Below are 9228 nucleotides of genomic sequence, written 5' to 3' on the forward strand. Positions count from 1 at the left end.
TCAAATGTTGAGCTTCTTTTACGAAAGATTGTAAAAATTTATTTGCATCTCTAGGCTTTTCATATCCATAATATATCCCAATAATGCCAACATCGTTGTAATTATTAAATAAACTGCATAAAATAGGGTAAACTTGACTCCCTGAACTTTTGGACAAAGGCAAACCATCAATATTTATGGCAATTTCGATTACCTGTAAATTTTTTAATAAATACTGTGATGTTTTTGCAAGTTTCTCCACGCAATGATTTATTCCAAAATGATAATAGCGTCCTGGTTCAATATCTTCTGCATTTACTTTTCTCATAGTGCCTAATAAAGAACAAGCATCACGAGGAACTTCTGGATATTTAGGTTTTATATATGACATTAATTCATTTAATACGACATGAGTTATCCGATTTCTAATAGCTCATCCTTGCAATTGTGATGTAAAACTGATATCATCCTCATTACGATGAAAATTGTTTAAAAAATTGCGATTAATTGCATTATCATCATTATAGCTCTCAATATCATTTGAATCATTATTATTGTCGTTACCAAGGACTTCTTCATCATTATTTATTTTATAATTATCGCTATGAATGGTTACCGATACATTTTTATTCAACTTTTTATTTAAATAAGTTGTGTTTACGAGTTTATCTCTCTCAAACATTACTGATGATATATCATCAGATCTTGAAACTGAAAATGTGTTAGTCGAAGAACAATCACGAATAGATTCTGCGATATTAATATATGCATCTGCTATACTTTTGCACGTGCATAATATTTTCTATTTACTTTAGGCATTTTTTAAAATTATACTATTATTTGTTACGTATAATTGAACTAGCACACAATACGTTGTACTTTATAATATAATATTTATCTGCAAAATAAAGATCTAACCTATATTATGCGATGTCACCTGATCTTCTTTCTCAGTTATAACCTTAAAGCTATCATTCATATACATCTAAAATTTCAATAAAATCTACTTACCGTTTTATTGTAAGTAATACATATGCATAGATCACTTTATATTCCAAAAACATGGAAAACGAAACTACGGAGTATTGGAAGAATTACCGCGCTTTCTCCATGAGACAAAATAATCGAGATCGGGACACGTTGACGGGAAAACCGCGAGCCGAGAAACAAAAGACAAATTGATATCCAAGACCGGATATATTGTGGACGTCCAAATAGTGACCACTCACGAATGTCCCAAATGGGATATACGATGAACGTCCGTTTCATGTCCATGGACGTACGGACATAAACTGGACATAAAATGCATGTCCATAGGACGTTCTGTGCTATCTGGGCTGTATCATCATTGTTGAGTCAATTGTAAGAATTAATTGTTTGAACAATTTGTGAACACTACTTTCTCTCCATGTGTATGTTTATTTAAAGTATATGTACTATGATTCACCACTTTTTATCACTTCTCATATCATTCTCTTGTTCCGTGTCTATAAAAAGAATTATTTTTTGCAGCTAATAAACTTTCATAATTGATGATTCGGCAAACTTTTTGTAAGGACCTACTGAAATTATTTTTAGTTAATAAAGTTATTTTTTTCTCTTTGCTTCAAATTTTAGAACCTTACTTATATCACTATTTTTAACAATAAAGACTTACTTGTTTTCACACACAAAATGCAGAATTATTATTCTGTTTTGATGAATTGATTTATTCTGGATTCATTACACATCTTTGTCATCAAGAAAGAGTATCAAGAAAGAAATAACTTGAAAAAATTCTTCATTAATTATAAAATGTGTATTATTGTTTATATAACAAGTCAAAATTGGAAATATAAAATATTTACGTTTAATATTTACGTTTAATTTACGTTTAATATTTTCAGGATGATACATTTTAATCCATACAATGTAATAATGTTACTCTATGTAACATTCAGTACACTCAATCTTCCACAAATTAACTTCGGAGGAGATAGAAGTGAAAGAAAAATTTGAACGTATGTTACAAGAAATACAAAACTTCAAATAGAAAAAGAACTTCAAATAGAAGAAGAAGAAACTTTAGATTTTTACAACGCACACGAGATCCTAGAAGCGGAAACAGTTGATTTATTAGAGGATGATGAAGGTACAGTATATCTTCCAGAAGAAATTCCTTGTTGTTCTGTTGAAGCAACAATACCAAATGACTATAAAAAACAAGCTGTAGAATACTGAAAAAACAAAATCAAGATCGCTTGAAGGAGTTAGACAAAAGTTCAGAAAGGTTACATCGATACGGTAACTACGACGATGGGCGGAGTATACTTCAGGGCAGGTGGTATTAGAGCGGACAAATTCAACAAAATTTCTGAATATACATTAAACTGTTTCACTGAAGCATTGGAAAAAGGAATCATTATTCATGATATTGATATTGCTCGATTCTCGAGCACAAGAAGAAGAAAATGCACCAGGTTTTACAGCCTCATAATCGTGGGTACAAAGATTCAAACATGCACATCGTATTGTGTCTCGGAAAATAACAAAATTTGTAACGAAAAAATCTTTACTATCAAAAGCAGATTTGGAAGATAAGTGCAATACATTTATTGCAAATGTAAAATATTACATTGATCAATATGGAGCGGAAAATATTTATAATTCGGATCAGAGTAGATTTCAGTTAGAATTGCATTCTGGTCGTACCTTAGCACACAAAGGTGTAAAATCCGTAGTACAGTCTATATCAGCAACCACGCATAGTTACACTATACAGCGTACTATTTCCGCTGACGGTAGATTATTGTCACCTCTTTTTATTATATTAAAAGAAGCTACAGGAACGTTTGGCCCGAGAGTTCAGGAAACATTATTCAACGCGCCTAATATTTTTGTTACGGCTTCAACATCAGGTAAATTAACATCAGATCATGTAAAAACTTGGCTAAAGGAAGTATTTTTTTTTAATTCCGGACCACAGTCAGTATTATTAGATTCATGGAGTGGACATTGTCCTAATTTAATTGAGGAAACTAGACCAGATTTTGTAACAGACTTTGTTATCCAAATTATTCTGGCCGGTACAACGGGACAAATACAACCATTAGATGTATACGGCTTCCGATTATGGAAAAATTTTTTTAAACATTTGTCTGATACTGTTATGTTATTAGATCTTAAAATTAATTTTCATGCTAGAAATAACATTTTAAAATTGCAATCATTAACACATTATCAATTCTCGTCGCCCCGGTTCCAAAATTTATTTAAAGCGTGGTTTAAAAGTGGATATATAGAGAATAGACTGACAGAATTTCAAACACCAGTTGAATTTTGTTTCCAAAGTAATTCAAAAGTAAAATGTGATATTTGTGGCGAAATTGTTATAATTACTTGTTCTTGGTGTAAAAAATCGCTTTGTATAACACATTTCTTCCATGAACACCATTTCTGCGATGAATATGTACCATAAATATGTGCCATATATATTGTATGTCTATGTATTAAATAAAAAAATTCTATACTGATTTACTTATACATAATATGTATATGTATATGTATATGTATATGTATATGTTATTATACCCTTACTTTATATTATTTCTCAACTTATTAGTACATTATATATATATACAGGGTGTCCCGGGTTTTAACCGACAAACTGCGGGAGCATATTCTACTAGTGGAAATAAGAAAAACTTCTTATATCGAGTTTGCTTAGAAATGCTTTATTACAAAGTTATAAACCAATATTGAAAAGAAATATGAGATAAGTAACAACGGAACATAGTGTAGAATTTGGAAGGTCGAAGATGTTTATGTTATGTGTATTCACATGTATTCATGTTCACTATGTTGAAACGATTTAGTATGATTGTTACTTTCACAACAGTAGCTGTTAGATTTCAATCGTCGTGTGAACTAGCAATTACTATCAGAATGCCAAAAGTGTTTTCAAATGAGGAATACACTGATATTCATTTCGTGTACGGATTCTGTGACGGAAATGCACGAGCTGCCGTACGAGAGTATCAACGTAGATTTCCCAACAGGAGAGTACCAGATAGTTCTGTGTTTAGTAATACCCATTTGCAATTACGTAATTTGGGTTCATTTCGACCTATGAATGAATATGATGATGTTCGTTCAGCTCTAAGACACCGACGACAGAAAATGTGCCACTGCAGTTTCGCCAAAACAGCTGGATACAGTTAGACGGTTGTCCATCGCACTATGCTAGACAAGTTAGAAACTGGTTAGATGAACATTATGCTCATAGGTGGATTGATCGAGGAGGACCGGTTTTCTGGCCTCCAAGATTGCCCGATTTAACGCCTCTTGATTTTTATTTATGGGGAACTTTAAAAAATAAAGTTTACAGTACAGAAGTAATCTCGCTTGAAGATTTAAAGCAACGAATTACTAATTCAGTTACTGAGATGCAACAAAATTTTCAGGAATGTCGTACTGTAACAAATTCTGTACTACGTCGATGTCTAGCTCGTATCGATGTGCAAGGACAACATTTTGAAATGCGTCACTAAATCATTGCGTACATAATTTTTATTTTTGTGAAAAAATCCGTTGTTACTCATCTCATATTTCTTTTCAATATTGGTTTATAACTTTGTAATAAAGCATTTCTAAGCAAACTCGATATAAGAATTTTTTCTTATTTCCACTAGTAGAATATGCTCCCGCAGTTTGTCGGTTAAAACCCGGGACACCCTGTATATATATATATATATACAGGGTGTTTCCTAAGTAAGTAGACAAACTTAAGGAGGATATTCCTTGGCTTATTTTAAGAAGAAAAGGTCATATAAACATATGTCTTAAACTGCTTTGTTTTCCAAAAAAAGTACATCACTGTTTTCGTTCACTTTTCGGATAGCGTGCTTTTGCAGTACGAGTCAACAGCGGTGGGAATGGAGTGGGGATGGTCTCGCGGCGCCACAAGTGAACACTCGTTTCAGACACTCCAGGTATTTTTGAGCGTGTACGTCAATCAATGGAAAGGAGAGTTGAGGCGTGTGTCATGGCTGCAGGTGGACATTTTCAGCAGTTACTGTGATGTTATTATTTTTCTTTTTAGTTACTATTTTCTTTTTCGTTATAATTTTTCTTTTTGGTTACTATTGCTTTTCATTTGTTTCATTTGCAATAACACAAACTGTTCTATAATAAACGAAAAGTGAACGAAAACAGTGATGTACTTTTTTTTGGAAAACAAAGCAGTTTAGGACATATGTTTATGTGACCTTTTCTTCTTAAAATAAGCCAAGGAATATCCTCTTTAAGTTTGTCTACTTACTTAGGAAACACCCTGTATATATAGTGTATTTGTTTAGATTATTACTTCATAATAATGAATTTTTATAATCTTATTTGTATCCTTGCTAGACTATTTGCATTCTATATGGCTAATGTCTTCTCTGTAATAACTGATTTGTATTAGAGGGATTTGTTTCCCGTAAATCATTAGTTTAAATAAAAATAAATAAAACAAATGATTTATATTAAGTCTCGTTACATCTCCTGAAGCAATGTGAATATGTTATATTTGCACACTACACGCCCAGAAGCAAAGATCTGGGTTTCTGTATTTTACACATTGCAGCTATTTTAATTCACTTTGATTTTAATCTCGTTTAATTGTGATGTTTAATATGGTACTAAAATGAGATTTTGCACGTTAAGTCTGAAAATACATTTTGGAAACTTCTAGACATATTACGACGCCATACACACGTATGTTATTGCTATATATACACGTAGATGTATGCTCGCATCTTTATTTCGTATAATACGTTCCGTTATTATGTCGTTAGGATTAATCCAGTTTTATGTTATAATATGCACAATATACAGTTATTGAGTACAGCGCAATCGAAGAGAAATAACGCAACACCTACAGCGCGGCGCCTATAGCACGATGTTATCATCTCGTTTTCCCAAAAATTGAATCGTAGAAACGTAATATTATTATAAATACATAGTTGGATTTAGCATTCGATGCTCCTTAATTTTTGTCCTTACCAAATTCTTAAATTTTGCAAAAATAATAGGTAGGCGTGGGGGTAAATTAAAAAATTTGACATTTTCGAAAAATGTGAATACACCATTGTAAAGATTATAAAATACCATAAAACTTTTGTATGAAACATTTTTTCATATACCTTATATTTTCGAAGATAATCGCTAAAAATGAAAAAATCCGTTATTTTCGAGGGGCTGTTTCAACCCTTAAACGTTGAGATACGCAGCTAAAAAAAATATGGGTCTAATATTTTTTGCTGCCCTACAACATATCCAAAGCCCATCAAAATCAGTGAGGGACAGTTCTGACAGTTCCCTTGTTAGAAAGGAAGCATTTCTGGACCCATGTTTATACATTTTTTTATTCTTACAGTAAGTAGAATGCGATCTCTCTCTCTCAAAGTTTGTCCACCTATTTCTGAATCACTCTGTACAATACAACTGTATTTTACTCTGTATAATACAATTTTTTTATACAGAAAAATATTTTGATAAATATATAAGTATTTTTTTATTTATGTTTATGAACTTTAAGCATTATTAAATATTAGGTCATTAATTAAATAATCTGAGTCGCGTCTAGATGAATTAAAATTCAATATGACGATGTTTTGGAAAATTTTGTTTTTTCTGCTTTTAGTTATTCTGCTTATTCTGTTATAAAATTAATACGACTATGTTGTGCTGTCATAAGTATATATATATGTTTAGTTTAATTCATCGCCATCTAGACGCAACTCGGATTACTTAATTAATGACCTAATATTATTTTATTATTTTTATTGTATTGTTTTTTTAAGTTTAATACGCTTAGTTACGCAATTTATTTTTATAAAAACCTAAGATTATATATTTTTTAATCGCTATTTTCGAGATAGATGTCAGCGAGCAAGAAGAAGAGATTGGGATCGAAATTCAAATAAATTCAAATAGATTTACTGTTTCTCCTGATCGTAGTCACCGCGTAATCAATCCGCTCTCTACTTGATTCTGTTTCGATAGTAGATACTTATAACGCTAGGATTACGTATTTTTCTCGATGCAAGTGCATTTCTTCTTCAGCACGACACTTTTCCACAAATCCACAGGTGTTTTCGCTATCGGGGACTCTTCGTTGCGATATCTTTTCATGGTTGATCCACTCCTCGCAATTTCCAATATAGAAACTCACAAATGTATTCTCGCTTTCTTTAGTCTCATTTATTGTATAGTATTTGATAAAAAACTAAAGAAGAATATATTAATTTTTATTTAATAAAATCTTGCATATGTACATGATTATGTCAGATGATTCTCTTGTCAGACAAATTCTTTTTTAATTCTTGTAATATAATTCTTTTTTAATTCTTATAATATTTATTTCGACATTCTTTGATTTCATAAATTGTTACAAAATTTTATTATCATAATAATAAGATATAATAATTAAAATAAAGTTTTTAATTTATATTTAGCAAATTATCAGTGATTGCAACGGAATGTTAGAGAAACCAAATAAATAACTAGTCATTTGACCAATATATGTTGTCAAACAGAGATATCTTATGATCCATACGCAACTTTTAAGATAAATAGATTAAGATATTTTTTATGTGCAAAATTACTGCTTTGAAACGATAGATAAGCATCGTCGTGTTTCTAACAAAAATAATTTATCGCATGATAAAATAATTTTAGTGATTTTATATCCGCGTATTATTATTAATATTCTAATCCTCGTATTATTAATACATAAAAATAATGTATTAATACATACATAAGTGAATCTAATGATAAAGTAGAGCCAAATAATTTCACGCGGGAGATATAAAGAATCAAAGATAAGAAAATACAAAGATGAGTTGCCGAAAATGCGGGTATCACCTGGAAAAGTGAAAAAGTTTTCCAAGGACATTTCAAGTCAGCTCCTTCTTACTGATCCCATCATCACTATCATCTCTCTTGATTATCGCTTCTTCCTATGAAGAAGAGAGAACGCAAAGGTGAAGAGAAATAACAACAGTATTAAGAGGAAGAGAGTCATACTCACCACGTGGGCGATCCCACTGCGTTTCTAAACTGCATTCCAGTCTGTGTTGCCATATCTCGTTTCACACATATCTGTGCAGATCCGAATATACATACAAAACATAGACGAAGGACTCAGCCAGGAGCAAAAATTAGAAAATTTTATATGCCTAAAGAACTACGCCTATTGCTTCGACGCGCTCTCATGTGCCAATTCTTTTCACTTAATATCTCAAAGTTTGCATAGTTGTTTCTAAAATAATACAGAATCTTTGTATGAACTTCATGTGCTTAATTACCTTACGAATGTTACGAATGTACCTTTATTACTAAACATCTTATACAGGGTGCTCCTGGAATAAATGGCCAAACTGAAAATATAGATTCAGAATCTCAAAACAAAACAAAATTTTCCTCTGGAAGTATGCTCGCAAACGCTTCGTTCAAGAGATATTGACTTCTGAAGTTCGGATACTTGTTGATGGGTTTTGATCGAAATGCTGCAATACAACGGCGCATTCACGGCGAGCAGCGTTAGCATTTGCTTATGGTGCGAACAAAAACCTGTAAATGATTTTTGATCTTCGAAACAAAAAAAGGAACATCAAAGCTCCGTTCATTTATATCAAATAATCGTTAGCAGTGATGCCAGAAATGGAATGCAGTAGCATGCGGTAACATTGGGTGATGGATGGAGTGGGGATGGTTTCGCCACGCATCGACATTACACATAGATAGTGTGCGACGCGAAACCATCCCCACTCCATTCCCCACCCAATGCTACCACATGCTACCATATCCCATTTCTGGCATCACTGCTAACGATTATTTGGTACAAATGGACGGAACTTTGTTGTCTCCTTGTTTTGTTTCGAAGATCAAAGATCATTTACAGATTTTTGTTCGCATCATAAACAAATGCTAACGCTGCTCGCCATGAATAAATTGTCATATTGCAGCATTTCGATCAAAACTCATCAACAAATATCCGAACTTCAGAAGTCAATATTTCTTGAATACGAAGCGTTTGTGAGCATACTTCCAGAGGAACAGTTTGTTTTGTTTTGATATTCTGAATCTATATTTTCAGGCCATTTAATCCGGGAGCATCCTGTATATATGTAATGATTTAGAACAGCTTGTGAAGCTTGTCCTTCAAAGATCATATTCTTGAATGAATTCTAAGATGACTTTTCCTTTTGCAAAATTTTGCTCCAG

General features: G+C 32.1%; 1 pseudogene; it reads left to right on the forward strand.

Annotated features, from left to right (window-relative positions):
- Positions 1–1866: 1866 nt before the first annotated feature.
- LOC113563585 lies at positions 1867–3491 on the forward strand (annotated as a pseudogene).
- The last annotated feature ends 5737 nt before the right edge of the window (positions 3492–9228 follow it).

The sequence above is a fragment of the Ooceraea biroi genome, chromosome 2 (assembly GCF_003672135.1).
Source record: "Ooceraea biroi isolate clonal line C1 chromosome 2, Obir_v5.4, whole genome shotgun sequence".
Lineage (NCBI taxonomy): Eukaryota > Metazoa > Arthropoda > Insecta > Hymenoptera > Formicidae > Ooceraea > Ooceraea biroi.